We start from the raw sequence: 19,610 nt of genomic DNA, 5'->3' as shown, positions 1-19,610 counted from the left end.
GTCAAGTCCAGTCCATGTCTGTGGCACGCTGACTGGTGGCTCTTAACTTCAAGACCACTGCCGGTCATAGCCTGATACATATTTAAACCCAGCCACTGGCAATTCATCAGTTCATACAAAGTGCCAAACCTGGTGCATGATCCCTTTGAACAGCAGAAAAAGTAGCAGTAATCCTTGGGGGACTGCCCAATATGCAGCACATTAACATGACCATTCTCTCCATTTTAATTTTTGTTGTTGTTGTTGTTGTTTTCTCAAGGCCTGACTAAGCGTGTTGGGTTACGCTGCTGGTCAGACATCTGCTTGGCAGATGTGGTTTAGCATATACGGATTTGACCCAATGCAGTGACGCCTCCTTGAGCTACTGATACTGATACTGATCTCCGTCAGTCAATCTGTTGAGTGTCAGTGCATGTGATTTATGCACAAAATGATGCAAGCGCACACAAACACACACACACACCTGGGAAGAGGTGGCCAGACTTGAAAGACCTGAGTGTGGACACCTGGCGAAGTGAAAGAGGGAGCTCATTCTAAAAGCAAGGTCCAGAGACAGAGAAAGAACATGTAAGGCCTCTTGAGACATTGTCTGTGTGGTTTACAATACCGACAACTGACTTGAGTGTTCTGCAACCACCAGGAAATATCCCTCTTGTGATCAAGTGTCGCTGGTCAAGACGACACAGAAAATGGAAAAAACAACAACCGTTCAATCTACTCTGGACCTGTTATCATGATGAGTCCATGTCGACACAGACATGTCTGATAACTGCTGACAGTTGTGATAACTTTACATTTAGTCACTTGATGTTCATATTCTTTTCTAATATTTTCTTTTACCTTGTAATCACTAGCTGAAAGAGCAAATGTGTAATACAATGCAAGTTATGTTTGAATGACTTGTACATGTTCATTACAAAATTATTCCTGACACACAGTGATAGGATACATATCATGAATTACAAAAAGCTAAGTGAATGTTTAACATCACACATGCAAGGTGTTAACATCCATTATGTTGACGTTCCTTCTCATCAACATGAAAGCGTTGCACTTGAGTACTTTGTTAACATCCATTATGTTGACGTTCCTTCTCTTCAACATGAAAGTGTTACAATTGAGTACTTTGTTAACATCTATTATGTTGACATTCCTTCTCGTCAACATGAAAGCGTTGCACTGTTGAGTACTTTGTTAACATCCATTATGTTGACATTCCTTCTCGTCAACATGAAAGCGTTGCACTTGAGTACTTTGTTAACATCCATTATGTTGACATTCCTTCTTGTCAACATGAAAGTGCTGCACTGTTGAGTACTTTGTTAACATCCATTATGTTGACATTCCTTCTTGTCAACATGAAAGCGTTGCACTGTTGAGTACTTTGTTAACATCCATTATGTTGACATTCCTTCTTGTCAACATGAAAGCGTTGTACTGTTGAGTACTTATCTTGATAGTGGTAATTTTCATCTGACATGATTCTTCACTGAGACATAATGCAGACAAGGCAAGACAAGTATTACATTAACCCCTTGAGTGCTCAAGGACAGAAATTTCTGTCCTGTTCCAGTGTACAAAAAAATAAAAACAAAAAAGCCCCAGAATGGAAATTTACTTCCACGTCTTTGAAGGAATTGATCGCAAAAATTACATACTGGCAAAATTGTCATAATAGATAATGTGTTCATTTTCCTTTCAGAAATGTGTAAATCTAGCTTATTCTTTCTTCCAGTAGTTTGCATGCTACAATCTTTCTTCTTTTAATTATCACCCTCCATGACCAAAACATCCCTTGGCAAATAGTTGCCACTGAGCATGAAATAGGCTCAGCACTGAAGTGAGAGGGTTGAATAACGTCATACCTTTTCTTGACTTGTCCCACATGCTGCTGTCTATGGTTCTTACAACATCCTGGACTGGGAAAGGGACAGTGTGTACTTAGAAGCTGGTCAGTCTGATGTCGACTTGTTCAGTCAATAAGCCTTTGTGCAACATCCTGGACTAATACCAGGATGAGAACATGAGCCTATGAGGACTGCGTAGTTGCCACTCTTCCCATGGCATGCTTATTCCAGGTTACATAGCAATCACGTACAATATAATCATGTACAATTCTATTTTATTAACAACTGATACAACAGAAGCATAGTGTTACCATTCCTGAAACAGACAAAAAAACAACAAAAAAAACCTTTGTCATTCTTGACCACATGGAAATGGCACGATTATCATCATATTAACGTTGATCAAAGCCTAACTGCTACACACAAGAAGAGTAAAGGAAAATGGCAATACTATCATATCAATGTTTAACAAAGCCTGGCTGCTGTGCTCAAGAAGTTTCAGTTTCAGTTTCAGCAGCTCAAGGAGGCGTCACTGCCTTCAGACAAATCCATATACGCTACACCACATCTGCCAAGCAGATGCCTGACCAACAGCGTAGCCCAACGCGATTAGTCAGGCCTTGAGAAAAAAAAATTATTATTACCTTTTTTAATATTATAATTATTATTTATTTATGTATTTATTTACTTATTTATGTACGCTCAAGAAGACAACTATCATATCAATGTTTAACAACGCCTGTCTGCTGTTCTCAAGAAGACAACTATCATATCAATGTTTAACAACGCCTGACTGCTGTCCTCAAGAAGACAACATTCAATGTTCAACAAAGCCTGACTGCTGTCCTCAAGAAGACAACTATCATATCAATGTTTAACAACGCCTGACTGCTGCACTCAAGAAGACAACTATCATATCAATGTTTAACAACGCCTGACTGCTGCACTCAAGAAGACAACTATCATATCAATGTTTAACAACGCCTGACTGCTGCACTCAAGAAGACAACTATCATATCAATGTTTAACAACGCCTGACTGCTGCACTCAAGAAGACAACTATCATATCAATGTTCAACAAAGCCTGACTGCTGTCCTCAAGAAGACAACTATCATGTTTAACAACGCCTGACTGCTGCCCTCAAGAAGACAACTATCATGTTTAACAACGCCTGACTGCTGCACTCAAGAAGACAACTATCATATCAATGTTTAACAACGCCTGACTGCTGCACTCAAGAAGACAACTATCATATCAATGTTTAACAACGCCTGACTGCTGCACTCAAGAAGACAACTATCATATCAATGTTTAACAACGCCTGACTGCTGCACTCAAGAAGACAACTATCATGTTTAACAACGCCTGACTGCTGCACTCAAGAAGACAACTATCATATCAATGTTCAACAATGCCTGACTGCAAAGTGCAATGCTCAAGGAGAAAAGTTTGTTTTTTTCTCTTACATACACACCAACAAGAGTAAGACTTTATTGCTAGCTGTAATGACTCCAAAAGAGAGCTGGCAAATAGTAACCATAATATGATGAAGACTGGGTTATCTTCTTACGATTCTAGATATAGTTACAGTTTATAATCATACTAAAGCTGTTGTTGATGTCAGGGTTTAGGGTGGGTTTTTTTGTTTTTGTTTTTTCCTTTTGATAGGTGGCTTTTACCTTGTGTCTGAGATGCAGCAGGATTTTTTTTTTTTTTTTTTTTTTTTTTTTTGGGGGGGGGGGGGGTCAGGGGGGGGGGGGTTAGTGTGTGTGTGTGTGTGTGTGTGTGTGTGTGTGTGTAGGGGTGTCTCTGTCGATCTGTGAGTGCACAAGCAAATGTGTGAGTGTGTGAGTGAGTGTGAGTGTGTGTGTGTGTTTCTGTGTGTGTGTGTATGCTTGTGTGAGTAATTAATGTGTGTGTGTGTGTGTGTGTGTGTGTGTGTGTGTGTGTGTGTTAGTGTGCACCAGTATACATGTGTGCCTGTGTGCATATATTATATATATATATATATATATATATATATATATATATATATATAGACACAGTGTGTGTGTGTGTGTGTGTGTGTGTGTGTGTGTGTTTAACTGTTAACAATATATGATGGTGTTGGGTGAGTGGTAAGAAAAAACAAACACATTTCACAACTCAAGTCAGTGCATCATATAAACTGAACACAAGATTATTGTGATACCCAGCAGAATTATGACTGACAGATCAGTCCAGGGTGTGGCTGTGTCTGGGGGGCTCGGAATAAACAGCATGGGAGTAATGCCGCAGAAACAGTGCAAATGGAAAAAATATATATATATATATGACTGGATGGCAATATCTCAGTGACTTTTTAATTTTTTAATAACCTCTCCAATGGACATGGAAAAGATAAACTGCAGTTTGACATCACACACATGTGTGGGAGTGACTATGACTGAGTATTATTATCAGTGGGTAGATGATGTCACTGAGGGTGTAAAGTCTACCTGTGTTATGTGCAATGTGTGTGTGTGTGTGTGTGTGTGTGTGTGTGCACGCGCGCCTGTTTGTGCCTCTGTGTGTGTGTGTGTGTGTGTGTGTGTGTGTGTGTGTGTTTGTGTTACCATCTGACACAACAGGCATTTCTGATTCAGTAGCTTTCCACCTAATCACTCAAAAGTGAATTTTGTTAAACATAAAAAACAAAATAAACATATTCATAATAATAATATAAAATCACTGCTAGATGTCCTTCAGCTTCAAAGTTACATTTTCAAGTCTAGATTGGTCTTTTTCAGATTTTGTTTATTTTTCATGCTTCGATCAGGACTGTTTATATTTCATCTGTATACAATTATATTCATAATCATTGCATAAACCATACAAATCACAGCTGAGTTTCTGTTTTCAGTTTCAGTTTACCCGCGAAAACGGAGTATGGCTGCTTACATGTCAGGGTAAAAACGGTCATACACTTAAAAGCCCACTCATGTACATATGAGTGAACGTGGGAGTTGCAGCCCACAAACAAAGTTTCAATTTTCAGTTTCTCAAGGAAGTATCACAGCTGAGTCTACAAATCATAGGGTGAAATTTTGGGCTAACATATTCATATCATTCAAGAATTGGCAATAACAGTTGTACATGTATAGTCCTTGCCAAGAATTCCCCTACAATACTATTGCTAAGTACGGCTACCTGTGTTAGCTGTAACTTGCGTGTAATTTGGACACAGGTTGAGATTTGGGGCTTAAAGTCAAAGTGAAAAAAAAGGCATTGTTAATAATAAAATTTATTTTAAGAATTGATTTGAATAATGACGCTGATGAATACTTCCTGGTTTAATAATATTCACTAGCTGACAAGTAGTTTGACAGAACTGCTACGAAGACTGGGCACCAAAAATATGTGAAAATCTCAGAAAATGATGCCCCACCCACCGGTGAGATAACATGAATTCATCACCAGCACTTTATTTATAACGGATGTGAAGTCATGTCTGACTGGACATTGAAGTAATCTGATCTAGTGGCTTACAGATCTGTATAATACAATCAAATGCCATATAATACTTAGGTTTATCATAACATTCATGCACAATTAGTTCCTGTTACGCGAGTCCATTTGTTGACATTGACAGTCTTATTGTTTGGGCAGTCTGATCGTCACCATAAAATCAATTTTCAACAATCTTCGTCAAACAAGCACTTTTTACTCAGGTGATTCTCCACACTAACTTCAAAATAAATTTATCGAATATCCACACATACCTTGCCAACAAAATCCAGGAAAGTGGCGGCGTAAGTTTCTTCGAGATCCGGTTTCAACAACAGATAGGCCAACAAAACCTCAGCAGTAAATGCCATTTTGACCAATCAGAACTCGATTTCGCAATTCTCGACCAAGAGCTTGTGAAATCGAAACTTGGACACGTGACAATATTTTCTCACCACTGCAATCAATATAAATGATGTCAAATATATTTTTGTATTGCAGGACTCCGAGGTTGTCAAGAAAAGAGTGACAGGGGGAGAGAGATGGAGTCTGAGATGGTTTATTCAATCATATAGGGCACAGCCCCATTGAAGGGGAATATGCAGTAAAATGCTGAAGACATACATTCAAAGGTCTTCATGATGTAACATTTTCACTTCTCCTTTTGAGTGCTTCATACAGATATAGAGCGAACTCCTTGACAGTCTTTTCATTTGTTGATGACAGTAACATGATAAGTCTCAGTAAACAGGCAAGGGTATTGACAGTATTTAACTGGAATCGATTGTTCTCTAAGATCTTTTAATACTGGGCAACACAGCACAAAGTGAACTTCATCTTCTTTGGACTGTTGACACATCAGAGAGAGCGACTGACCTCGACTAACCGGCATGGTCTACTGAGTTAGCTCTACGGCCGACATCACACAAACACAGTCGTTAACAGTATTATTGTATTACATTGCATTGCATTGCATTATAGGCCTATTAGTGGTATTGTATTGTATTGCATTGTATTATAGGCCTATTAGTTGTATTGCATTGCATTATAGGCCTATTTGTTGTATTGCGTTGTATTATAGGCCTATTAGTTGTATTGCATTGTATTATAGGCCTATTAGTTGCTTTGCATTATAGGCCTATTAGTTGTATTGCGTTATAGGCCTATTAGTTGTATTGTATTATAGGCCTAATAGTTGCATTGTATTGCATTGTATTATAGACCTATTAGTTGTATTGTGTTGTATTATAGGCCTATTAGTTGTATTGCATTGTATTATAGACCTATTAGTTGTATTGTGTTGTATTATAGGCCTATTAGTTGTATTGTATTGCATTGTATTATAGACCTATTAGTTGTATTGTAAGCCTTTAAGTTGTATTGCATTGCATTGTATTATAGGCCTATTAGTTGCATTGTATTGCATTGCATTGCATTGCATTGCATTGCATTATATTCTATCAGTTGTATAGTTTTGTTTTGCATTGTATTGTACTGTATACCAGTCAATCTCGGTATTTCTCTGTGAAATTCGGGCTGCTGTCTCAGCCAGGAACAGCGAGTCGCTACAATGAGAGCACCACCTTTCTTCTTCTTCTTCTTCCGCCTGCAAGTGTATTTGTTTTCCTATCAAACTGATTTTTTTAAATAGAATTTTCCGGCCAGGAACAACCTTTTTGTTGCCGTGGGTTCTTTAATTTTTTTTTTTTTTTTACGTGGCTACGTGCATGCTGCACGTGCGTACTGGACTTATCGTCTCATGTGAATGACTGGCGTCCAGGGCTTCTTCTTCTTCTCCTGCGTTCACTCGTATGCACACGAGTGGGCTTCTTACGTGCATGACCTTTTACCCCGCCATGTAGGCAGCCATACTCCTTTTTCGGGGGTGTGCATGCTGGGTATGTTCTTGTTTCCATAACCCACCGAACGCTGACATGGATTACAGAATCTTTAACGTGCGTATTTGATCTTCTGCTTGCATCTACACACGAAGGGAGTTCAGGCACTAGCAGGTCTGCACATATGTTGACCTGGGAGATCGTAAAAATCTCCACCCTTTACCCACCAGGCGCCATCACCGTGATTCGAACCCGGGACCTTCAGATTGACAGTCCAACGCTTTAACCACTCGGCTATTGCGCCCGTCAGCGTCCAGGGCACCTCTCCAGGCCCAGCAGGAGGGGTGAGGGGGTGGTTACAGGGGAGTGTGGGGATCGAACCAGTGCGCTCAGATTCTCTTGCTTCCCAGGCAGAGGTTTTACCCACAGACATACTGTAAAGGATGGAAGAAAGTCTGTGGGTTTGACCACAAAGCGGCCAACACTGCAGGCTATAGTCGCTGCAGTGGTCTACACTGGCAATACTGTATAGGATGGAACAAAGTCTGTGGGTTTCGACCACAAAGCGGCCAACACTGCAGGCTATAGTCGCTACATGGAGACATGGAGCTTGGTGTGTAGTAAAGCTGGTGTGTAGTAAAGGTGTAGTAAAGCTGGTGTGTAGTAAAGCCGGTGTAAGTAAAGCTGGTGTGTAGTAAAGCCGGTGTGTAGTAAAGCTGGTGTGTAGTAAAGCTGTAGTAAAGCTGGTGTGTAGTAAAGCTGTAGTAAAGCTGGTGTGTAGTAAAGTAAAGCTGGTGTGTAGTAAAGCCGGTGTCAGCCATACGGTGTCTCCACGCCCCACTCGTTTGAGTGGGTTTAAAGACCGATTGACATTTGGCCCTCAAGGTCAAGTTGTTCATGACTGTGGTCCCTTTCTGGGACAGGCCAATACCAATGAGAGTCCCTGCTCAGAGTCTCGGTAACGGCTCCTGGTGAGTAAAGGACGGAGATCTTTTCCCAGGTCAACATAATTATGTGCAGACCTGCTTGTGCCTGAACCCTCTTCGTGTGTATACGCATGCAGAAGATCAAATAACACATGTCAAAGATCCTGTAATCCAAGTCAGCTTTCAGTGGGTTATAGAAACAAGAACAAACCCAGCATGCACAATCCCGAAAACGGAGTGTGGTTGCCTATATGGGTGGGGAAAAATAACCAAAATGGTCATACACGTAAACTGTTACATGTCTGAGTGTGTATGTACGTGGCTGAAATCTGATTGAATGACCCAGCCTGGAAACGAATGATTTGCGCCCAACCAGTGGCAGTGACAAGTCAGCTCTACCCAGGTAGGCAGCCTTTTGTGCAAATGATTCCGTGTTTGTAGAGTGCTTAGAGTTTGGTCTCCAACCGAGGATAGGCGCTGTACAAGTACCCACATCAAATCAAATTCAGAAGCGGGGTGACCATCGCAACCTTGTAGATAGAATGGATTGAACGAATGGCCGCATGGCTAAGGCAAAGCGGCAGCCATGTCAATGCTCCCATGCCATCGCGCGAGCATGTGTGTGTGTTTTGACTGATGTTATGTGGTGCCCAGGTTCCCCTGGCTGAACTAGGGGGCCTAACGGTCGTACAGACATCAGTCTCCTAGAGCGCAAACCCCCTCTTGTGGACTGTGGCCCTGTTACAGGGATTACCACAGGATCATAGACCAGACAACATACTTATATACCCCAATCCTCTGTTGGACACCAAGCTGTAAGCGGCTTTACAACCACAGTCATTTGCACAACAGGTTGTCTACCTGGAGAGAGCCGACTGATAGCTGCCATTGGGCGTTCATCAGTCATTTCCTGTGTCATTCAATCAGGTAGTCACATACACGTATGCACTCATACATATAATATGTAACATTTTGCATGTATGACCATTTCGTATATTTACCCCGCTATGTAGGCACCCATACTCCGTTTCTGGATGTGTGCATGCTGGGTATGCTCGTTTCAATAACCCACAGAATGCCGACATGGACTACATGATCTTCAACGTGTGTTTTAACGTGCATATTTATTTTACTACCAACTGATCTTCTCTGTGGGTATACACATGAAGGGGGTTCATGCACTGTGTATACACATGAAGGGGGTTCATGCACTGTGTATACACATGAAGGGGGTTCATGCACTGTGTATACACATGAAGGGGGTTCATGCACTATGTATACACATGAAGGGGGTTCATGCACTGTGTATACACATGAAGGGGGTTCATGCACTGTGTATACACATGAAGGGGGTTCATGCACTAAGCAGGACTGTCGTTACCTGGGAGATCAGAACAAAGTCTCCACCCTTTACTCAGCAGGCACTGTGATCGAGATTTGAACCCAGAACCTCATGATTGAAACTCTAACGCTTTAACCACTCAGCTGTTGCGCCCAGAGATAAAGAATAAAGAATAAAACGCCTGCGTGACATGTCGTCTCATTTCACTGAATCACCACTTTGTTCTCACAGTGACCTCACAAACCAACTAGTGCTGTATAGTGAAACTCAAGTCACCGACTTTGAGTGTGTGTGTGCACACAATATCTTTACAGATAAACAGTACAACATGTGGAGTGATGGCCTTGAGGTAATGCGTCTGCCTAGGAAGCGAGAGAGAATCTGAGCGCGCTGGTTCGAATCACGGCTCAGCCACTGATATTTTCTCCCCCTCCACTAGACCTTGAGTGGTGGTCTGGACGCTAGTCATTCGGATGAGACGATAAACCGAGGTCCCGTGTGCAGCATGCACATAGCGCACGTAAAAGAACCCACAGCAACAAAATGGTTGTTCCTGGAAAAATTCTGCAGAAAAATCCATTTCAATAGGAAAAACAAATAAAACTGCATGCAGGAAAAAATACAAAAAAATGGGTGGCGCTGGGGAGAGCAGCCCGAATTTCACACAGAGAAATCTGTTGTGATAAAAAGAAATACAAATACAAATACATCAACTTCTTTTACAGACATATAAAACATCAGCAACACTCAATCTCTTTGCAGACCTATATGGAACAACACTCGCACCAACCTCTATTCAGGCACGTACACAGAACAGCGTTGTTGCTCAGTTCATATCTTTTATTTTCTTTGTTGCACACTCAGTTACATTAAATAAAAATTCCAACAGTTTATTTTCGCATTCTGTAACGATAAAACAAACATGGAAGGAAGAATAACAACTCTTCTTTCCACCCACTCTTCAATTCATCCTTGAAATGTCTTCTTCTTCTCCATCAGTGACTAGTATGAACCAACGACCCGTATCACACACATTTCTTACTACTTCTTATTTCTGAACAAAGAATATGAGATAACTGCTAATGGCATGTGTCATTTTTCTTACATATTTGAGCTACAATTACTTCTGTTACTACAATCATGGTTAAGAAGAAACTGGATTAAACTTCAATTCAATTCAAAATACTTTGTCTGCTTCTACCAAAACAGAAAATTCTCTTTTGGCTCACTCAAAGTGGCCCCCCCAGCAAATATCAAAGTGAAAAATGAATGAGTAACTGACACACCCTTCCCTAATCACCACACACACATCAGTTATCATGTAAAAAGAAAAACATCAGGTAAGATAATATTAACTATGTTAATAAAGCCACAAAATAAGAACAACAAATTTTGCATGTGTGTGTGTGTGTGTGTGTGTGTGTGTGTCTCTCTCTCTCTCTCTGTGTATGTGTGTGTGTGTGTGTGTGTGTGTGTGTGTTGAACTGATCATCCCTTGTGGTCAACTGGGTTATGGGCAGTCATACAGATTTGATTTGATTTGGACCTGTGTTGGATCGTGTGTACATGTTTTTGCAATATAAACGTAACTGTCACCTTCTCTTCCCTTGGTTCAGCTACATCATTCAGTCTCATTAGCGTTAATTCACAAATAAACAAGTAGATAAATAAATACCACTGATAATATCCAACTTTTTTTCTTCTTCTTCAAAAGTGGAATGATAAATGCACACAAGGATGCTCACATTTAACTGTATAAAATGGGAGAAAAATACAGAAAAAAATGTTAAGAAAGCACAACAGCGCCTGTACTTTCTTCGGCGCCTCAAAAAGTTTGGAATTAAAAAAGAAATCATGGTTGATTTCTACCAAGCAGTCATTGAAAGTATGCTAACCTTTGCTATTACTGTTTGGTACGGAAACATTTCCAAGGCAGAAGTTGCAGCCCTTAATAGAATCGTAAAAACTGCCACCAAGATTACTGGGGCTGATCTACCTTCTCTAGAAGACATATATTATAAGCGGCTACTCAAAAAAGCAAAATTAATCAGCCAGGATGAATCACATCCAGCTTTTGGGATTTTTGAGATGCTCCCCTCTGGTCCATGATACAAAAGTTTAAGGACGAAAACCAATTGCTTCGCCAATAGCTTTTTCCCCAAAGCAGTCAATGCCCTGTCTCTCGAACAAAGCCAGTGTGATAAATAGAATTGTGCAACCAACAACCATCTACCTGAATATGTAGTCATCAGCCCTATCCACATGTAATATGCAGCTTCTGTTCAAACATGTGTGTGTCTGCATGCATGTGTGTGTGTGTGTATGCAGTGCGTGCATGCATGAGTGTGCACAAGTTTTTATATTGATATGCACTTCTATGTATCTTATTTCTACTGTATCTGTGTTTGTATATGATTTTCGATTTATGTTCGTATTTTGTTATGTACTATTCCACCCCCACCCCCACCCCCCCCCCCCCCACCCCCCCCCCAATATTTCTTGTGACCCGGGTACGCTTGGTAATAAAGATATATTCTATTCTATAAAAAAAAAAATAATAATAATCACTTCAACTTGCATACCAAACTTTTTCTGGATAAGGCCAAAAACATGTCTTTCACTGTTGCAAACATGGATACAGTGATATGCATGGCCTCACTGGACGTTTTCTTGTCATTTGAATACTGATTTTGCTTTCTTTTTAATAAAAAAAAAAAAAAAATCTTGATCTTGTATCAAAGTAATAAAACGAAAAAAAAACAACTTCTTCTTCTTCTTCTTCGTTCGCGGGCTACAACTCCCATGTTCACTCGCATATACACGAGTGGGCTTTTATGTGTATGACCGTTTTTACCCCGCCATGTAGGCAGCCATACTCCGCTTTTGGGGGTGTGCATGCTGGGTATGTTCTTGTTTCCATAACCCACCAAACACTGACATGGATTACAGGATCTTTAACGTGTGTATATGATCTTCTGCTTGCGTATACACACGAAGGGGGTTTAGGCACTAGCAAGTCTGCACATATGTTGACCTGGGAGATCGTAAAAATCTCCACCTTTTACCCACCAGGCGCCGTCACCGTGATACGAACCCAGGACCCTCAGATTGAAAGTCCAACGCTTTAACCATTAGGCTATTGCACCCGTCGAAAAAAAACAACTATTATTTAAAAAAAAGAAGTGGACATGGGACAAAGTACAGACCCTTTCAGAGACAATGCTGTCATTCATGCAACATTGATCGTATGCTCTGTTCTCCTTAACAAACATTGTCCATGTGTTCTGTGTGGCTTATTCAGGATTAAAGAGGCTATGCCAGTCTTGAATAAAAGCTAATTTGTGTTTGCATATTTCTTCTGTCTTTGCTGATGTGTGCACATGTCAAATGATTGGTATAAGGACAGGCCCGGCGCGGCGCTTCCTTTTTTGAGGAAGTGTCTGGGTTTGTTCCAATGTACCTTTTATTTACCTGTGTGCTAGCTGAATCGGTAGTGTAAGCATCACTGACTTGAAGTTGTGTACCTTGTGTAATGGAGAGAGTTACCACTCTTTACTATTTCTTAATCATATCGTCTCCTGGCCTCATTATTTGTATAATTTCTGTTCTCCTTCTTCTTCTTTGTTCGTGGGCTGTGACTCCCAGGTTGACTGGTAAACAGGTGTGGGCTTTTACCTGTATGACCATTTTTACCCCTGCCATGTGAACGTCATACTCCGTTTTCAGAGGTGTGCTCTCCACTACACCAGGACTCCGTTTTCAGAGGTATGCTCTCTACTAAACCAGGACTCCGTTTTCAGAGGTATGCTCTCTACTAAACCAGGACTCCGTTTTCAGAGGTATGCTCTCTACTAAACCAAGACTCCATCTTCAGAGGTATGCTCTCTACTACACCAGGACTCCGTTTTCAGAGGTGTGCTCTCATCTAAACCAAGACTCCATCTTCAGAGGTATGCTCTCTACTAAACCAGGACTCCGTTTTCAGAGGTATGCTCTCATCTAAACCAGGACTCCATCTTCAGAGGTATGCTCTCTACTAAACCAGGACTCCGTTTTCAGAGGTATGCTCTCTACTAAACCAGGACTCCGTTTTCAGAGGTATGCTCTCTACTACACCAGGACTCCGTTTTCAGAGGTATGCTCTCTACTAAACCAGGACTCCGTTTTCAGAGGTATGCTCTCCACTACACCAGGACTCCGTTTTCAGAGGTATGAACCAGGACTCCGTTTTCAGTGATATGCTCTCTACTACACCAGGACTCCGTTTTCAGAGGTATGCTCTCTACTACACCAGGACTCCGTCTTCAGTGGTATGCTCTCTACTACACCAGGACTCCGTTTTCAGAGGTATGCTCTCTACTACACCAGGACTCCGTTTTCAGAGGTATGCTCTCTACTAAACCAGGACTCCGTTTTCAGAGGTGTGCTCTCATCTAAACCAAGACTCCATCTTCAGAGGTGTGCTCTCTACTAAACCAGGACTCCGTTTTCAGAGGTATGCTCTCTACTAAACCAGGACTCCGTCTTCAGAGGTATGCTCTCTACTAAACCAGGACTCCGTTTTCAGAGGTATGCTCTCTACTACACCAGGACTCCGTTTTCAGAGGTATGCTCTCTACTAAACCAGGACTCCGTTTTCAGAGGTGTGCTCTCTACTAAACCAGGACTCCGTTTTCAGAGGTATGCTCTCTACTAAACCAGGACTCCGTTTTCAGAGGTATGCTCTCTACTAAACCAGGACTCCGTCTTCAGAGGTATGCTCTCTACTAAACCAGGACATTACAGTCAAAGGAAGCTTGCCATTCTGATTTTGACCTCAACCGGATGCTATAAAACAAAGGTGAAAAAAATTTTGCTTTAAAAATCAATCCATGGCAAATATTTGTTACTCAAACTAAAAACATATTATAATGGAAAGACATAACTTCATGTCTTAAAATCAACCCCAGGCATCTATGGTTCATCTAAAATTAGAGTTCCTTTGGTGAAAAGATACGGCTTATTGCTATAATTACTAACTTTCACAATCATTATGATCATCATTATCAATGTGATGTACATTTAATGTGATGCAAACTTCAGTAAACTACCAGTATCTCAGTGGCACAATTTCAGCGAGACAAAGTTCAAATATATACACATTTGGCATGTGGGCTCAAAATTTATGGAATCCAACTTTACCACAAAGAGCCACTCAAAATGAGACAGTTCAAAACACATGGCAAGCTTAACCAAAGCCAACAACAACAACAACAAAAATCATAAAATGAAATAAGACTGAAGCATAATACAGCAAAAAAATGCAACAAGAATGAAAATTAATCTCTAAGCACTAGGGGGAAAAAAAAGACAGAAAAACCCCGTAGAGACCATATTTTAAGTACTCTTTATTAAAAACCTGGGAGATCATTAACTGCATTACCTGAACATCATCATGATTATACACATCAGGCAGACAACATCAAACAAATGGCAACATATGCCTCACACTTTCCAAGGCACCAACAAGAATACAGCATGGTAAGAATGCCCAATTATCAAGTCCACAAAAAGACAACAACAATTAAAATTTTAAAAAAAACAAACGTTCAAGGCTTTCTAACAGGAAAACACATGTGAACAGACCAGCGAAACTGAAAACATCAACATGAAGACAAATAATCAACAAAGAGTGGTAACTCTCTCTGTACACAAGGCACACAACTCCAAGTCAATGCACCTTATGCTACACATTCAGCTAGCGCACAGGTATATAAAAAAGGTACACTGGAACAAACTGATACTTCCTCACGAAAGGAAGCTCCAGGCCTGTCCTCATACCGATCATTTTGACATGTGCACGCAGCAGCAATAACAAAAGAAATGTGCAAACACAAAATAGCTTTTTATTCAAGACTGACAGTTTTTATTCATTCCCGAATATGCTAAACAGAATGTACGCACAGTACAGAACAAGCACATGGCTGCCTCAATGGTTACTTGACTTGATGTCGTGTACCAAGTGTCCAAGTGTATGGAGAGAGTTACCACTCTTTATTGTTTGATCATTCACTCTCCTTGCCTCTTCTTCTTTCCAGTCAAGAAACGGAAGAGACGACACAAAGAAAGGGCAAAGGTCAGAAACAGAGCCAGCCATCTAAAAAAAAAGAAAAAAGAAAAAAAGGTGTGAGGGTGGGGGTGGGGCTGAATTTCTGGCACAGGTGGAGATACAATTTATTTCTTCTTTGCTCGTGGGCTGCAACCCCCACATTCACTAGTATCAACACGAGTGGGCTTTTACATGTATGACTGTTTTTACCCCGCCATGTAGGCAGCCAAACTCCATTTTCGTGGGTGTTCAGGCTGGGTGTGTTCTTGTTTCCATAACCCACCGAACGCTGACATGATCACAGGATCTTAACGTGCGCATTTTATCTTCTACTTGCGTATACACATGACGGGGGTTCAGGCACAAGCAGATCTGTATATATATATATATATATATATATATATATATATATATATATATATGTGTGTGTGTGTGTGTGTGTGTGTGTGTGTGTGTGTATTTATTTTTTTAACTTATTTTCATTCAGTTCACATATACAAGGTGGTAAGGAATCACATTCATTTGTCTTTTTCTTTTAAGAGAAAAACAAACAAAGATAATACTCCACATAAAGAGAAAAGGGGATAGTGAAAGTTCATACAGATCTGCACGTATGTTGACCTGAGAGATCGGAAAAATCTCCACCCTTTACCCACCAGGCACCATTACCAAGATTCGATCCTGGGACCCTCAGATTGAAAGTCCACCGCTTTAACCACTCAGCTATTGCACCCATTCAATTTATAACTGAAAAAGGCCCTGGTATCCCAATGGGAAAGGGGGGAGGTTGGGGGAGGGGGCTGAGGGTGGGGTTGGGGGGGTGAGGGGTGGGCAAGTAAGTGAATCTCATCTTTCCACCACACAGAAGTTTGCATGAGGGATGTTGTTCAATAAGAACTGTTTTATCATGTAATCTTGTAGCTGGTTTGTTTGCTTTGTTAATCTGTGTGTGTGTGTGTGTGTGTGTGTGTGTGTGTATGTGCGTGTATGTGTGTGTGTGTGTGTGTGTGTGTGTGTGTGTGTACATGCATGTCATTAAACTGCCTACATCTATTGTTGCAAGTTTACATGCAATATATCATTTGATCTACTTTGCAGTAGTTGTGCTCTCTCACTTGTTTCCAAATCATAATGTGTATGTTTGTGTGGGGGGCGTTCCAGTGAAGGCTTATAGTGCTATTGTAAATCGCACAGAGCTTCAAAACATAAACTATAGCAAGACGTCTTAGTAAACAGAAATAAAATAAGTTCATCACAACATCTTTCTGAGAGAGAGAGAGAGCAAAAGTAAACAACCAACCAAGCAATGAATGAACCCTTTTTTAACTAACACACACACACACATCTAGCTACGTATCACAGTAAAATTCCCACTTGCTGGCCTGCGTCGTGAACAAGGAATGATTTCTCATGTGAGTATCCGGTATGTTGTCTGCTGATTGTTTCTTGGTTTGTTTTTTTTCTTTCTTTTTATCTCTGTCTGTCTCCTATCTCTGTGGCTGCCTTCACCTCAACACTCCATCTCGCTCTCTACGATTAGCTTCGGATCCACTCTGTTTACGCATACCCAGATTCAAACACTCCACTGTTGGACGCCGTTCTTTCTCTGTCTCTGGACCTTGCATTTGGAATTAACTCCCTCTTTCGCTCCGTCAGGTCTCTGCACTCAGCTCTTTCAAGTCTGGACTTAAAACCCACCTCTCCCCAAAATAGCCTCCCTTCCCTGCCTCTTCCTTGTCTTCACTCTCTTCAGTTTTAGAGTTATGCATGAGTGTGAATGACTGGTGTCAAAGTGCTTAGATTTGTCTCTGCACAAAATTCAGTGCTATATAAATACTATCAGTATTATTATCATTATTATCATGTTATATAAATACTATCAGTATTATTATTATTATCATGTCATATAAATACTATCATTATTATTATTATCATGTTATATAAATACTATCATTATTATTATTATCATGTGGATGACGCTGTGGGCACACAACATACCTGGGGATGGGGACATTTTCATGCACCCAATAAAAGTCATGTTCATTCATTCATCATGTGACGTGGAGATGAAAATGTCTCAATTACCAAGAAACAGGGAGGACGCTAACCTCCCACAGTGAGAGAATTAAACATCATGTCTCAATTACCAAGAAACAGGGAAGAAGCTAACCTCCCACAGTGAGAGAATTAAACATCATGTCTCAATTACCAAGAAACAGTGTGAGAATTAAACATCATGTCTCCATTACCAAGCAACAGGGAGGACGCTAACCTCCCACAGTGAGAGAATTAAACATCATGTCTCAGTTACCAAGAAACAGTGTGAGAATTAAACATCATGTCTCAATTACCAAGAAACAGGGAGGGAGCTAACCTCCCACAGTGAGAGAATTAAACATCATGTCTCCATTACCAAGAAACAGTGAGAGAATTAAACATCATGTCTCAATTACCAAGAAATAGGGAGGAAGCTAACCTCCCACAGTGAGAGAATTAAACATCATGTCTCCATTACCAAGAAACAGTGAGAGAATTAAACATCATGTCTCAATTACCAAGAAACAGGGAAGAAGATAACCTCCCACAGTGAGAGAATTAAACATCATGTCTCAATTACCAAGAAACAGGGAAGAAGATAACCTCCCACAGTGAGAGAATTAAACATCATGTCTCAATTACCAAGAAACAGTGAGAGAATTAAACATCATGTCTCCATTACCAAGAAACAGGGAAGAAGATAACCTCCCACAGTGAGAGAATTAAACATCATGTCTCAATTACCAAGAAACAGGGAAGAAGATAACCTCCCACAGTGAGAGAATTAAACATCATGTCTCAATTACCAAGAAACAGTGAGAGAATTAAACATCATGTCTCAATTACCAAGAAACAGTGAGAGAATTAAACATCATGTCTCCATTACCAAGAAACAGGGAAGAAGATAACCTCCCACAGTGAGAGAATTAAACATCATGTCTCAATTACCAAGAAACAGGGAAGAAGATAACCTCCCACAGTGAGAGAATTAAACATCATGTCTCAATTACCAAGAAACAGTGAGAGAATTAAACATCATGTCTCCATTACCAAGAAACAGGGAAGAAGATAACCTCCCACAGTGAGAGAATTAAACATCATGTCTCAATTACCAAGAAACAGGGAGGAAGCTAACCTCCCACAGTGAGAGAATTAAACATCATGTCTCAATTACCAAGAAACAGGGAAGAAGATAACCTCCCACAGTGAGAGAATTAAACATCATGTCTCCATTACCAAGAAACAGGGAGGGAGCTAACCTCCCACAGTGAGAGAATTAAACATCATGTCTCAATTACCAAGAAACAGGGAAGAAGATAACCTCCCACAGTGAGAGAATTAAACATCATGTCTCAGTTACCAAGAAACAGTGAGAGAATTAAACATCATGTCTCAGTTACCAAGAAACAGTGTGAGAATTAAACATCATGTCTCCATTACCAAGAAACAGGGAAGAAGCTAACCTCCCACAGTGAGAGAATTAAACATCATGTCTCCATTACCAAGAAACAGGGAGGAAGATAACCTCCCACAGTGAGAGAATTAAACATCATGTCTCAATTACCAAGAAACAGGGAGGAAGCTAACCTCCCACAGTGTGAGAATTAAACATCATGTCTCCATTACCAAGAAACAGGGAGGAAGATAACCTCCCACAGTGAGAGAATTAAACATCAGTAATGGCCATTCTCACTGGTGAATTGGCAACTGTTACGGATTCTGTGGAAGGTCGGCTTTTTTTTTTCCTTTCTTTTTCATGATTTTGGAAGCATCAGGAAATTATACTGTTTTCTATTTTTCCTATGGACTCTTTAAGCCGGACACTTAAAATCATACATGCAAATATTTAAAGCACACCCATATACACACAGACACGCCCCCTCGCCCCACACACAGCCTCACACACACACATCCATCCTCAGGAATGCAGCATATTCAACATCAAGATGAAACACATGCATACTTTTATAGATAATACATCCAGGTTACACGAGATACCAAATAATACAAAAATGTGAAACATATATGCATATACACACACATACACGATGGCTAAGTAAGGAGAA

The 19,610-nt window shown here is 40.5% G+C and overlaps 1 protein-coding gene across 4 annotated transcripts in view; it reads right to left on the bottom strand.

Annotated features, from left to right (window-relative positions):
- Positions 1-5,678, bottom strand: part of LOC143276738 (protein lifeguard 2-like) — a 48,443-nt gene extending 42,765 nt beyond the window's left edge. For all 4 annotated transcript variants that reach the window (XM_076581400.1, XM_076581401.1, XM_076581402.1 and 1 more), the window contains exon 1: positions 5,589-5,678. The gene's annotated coding sequence lies outside the window, so the exon portion shown is untranslated. The remainder of the gene's footprint in view (positions 1-5,588) is intronic.
- Between the last annotated feature and the right edge of the window lie 13,932 nt (positions 5,679-19,610).

Source organism: Babylonia areolata, chromosome 32, assembly GCF_041734735.1.
Source record: "Babylonia areolata isolate BAREFJ2019XMU chromosome 32, ASM4173473v1, whole genome shotgun sequence".
Classification (NCBI taxonomy): domain Eukaryota; kingdom Metazoa; phylum Mollusca; class Gastropoda; order Neogastropoda; family Buccinidae; genus Babylonia; species Babylonia areolata.
Note: the sequence above shows the minus strand (reverse complement) of the source record. Positions and strands in the feature narration are given on the sequence as shown.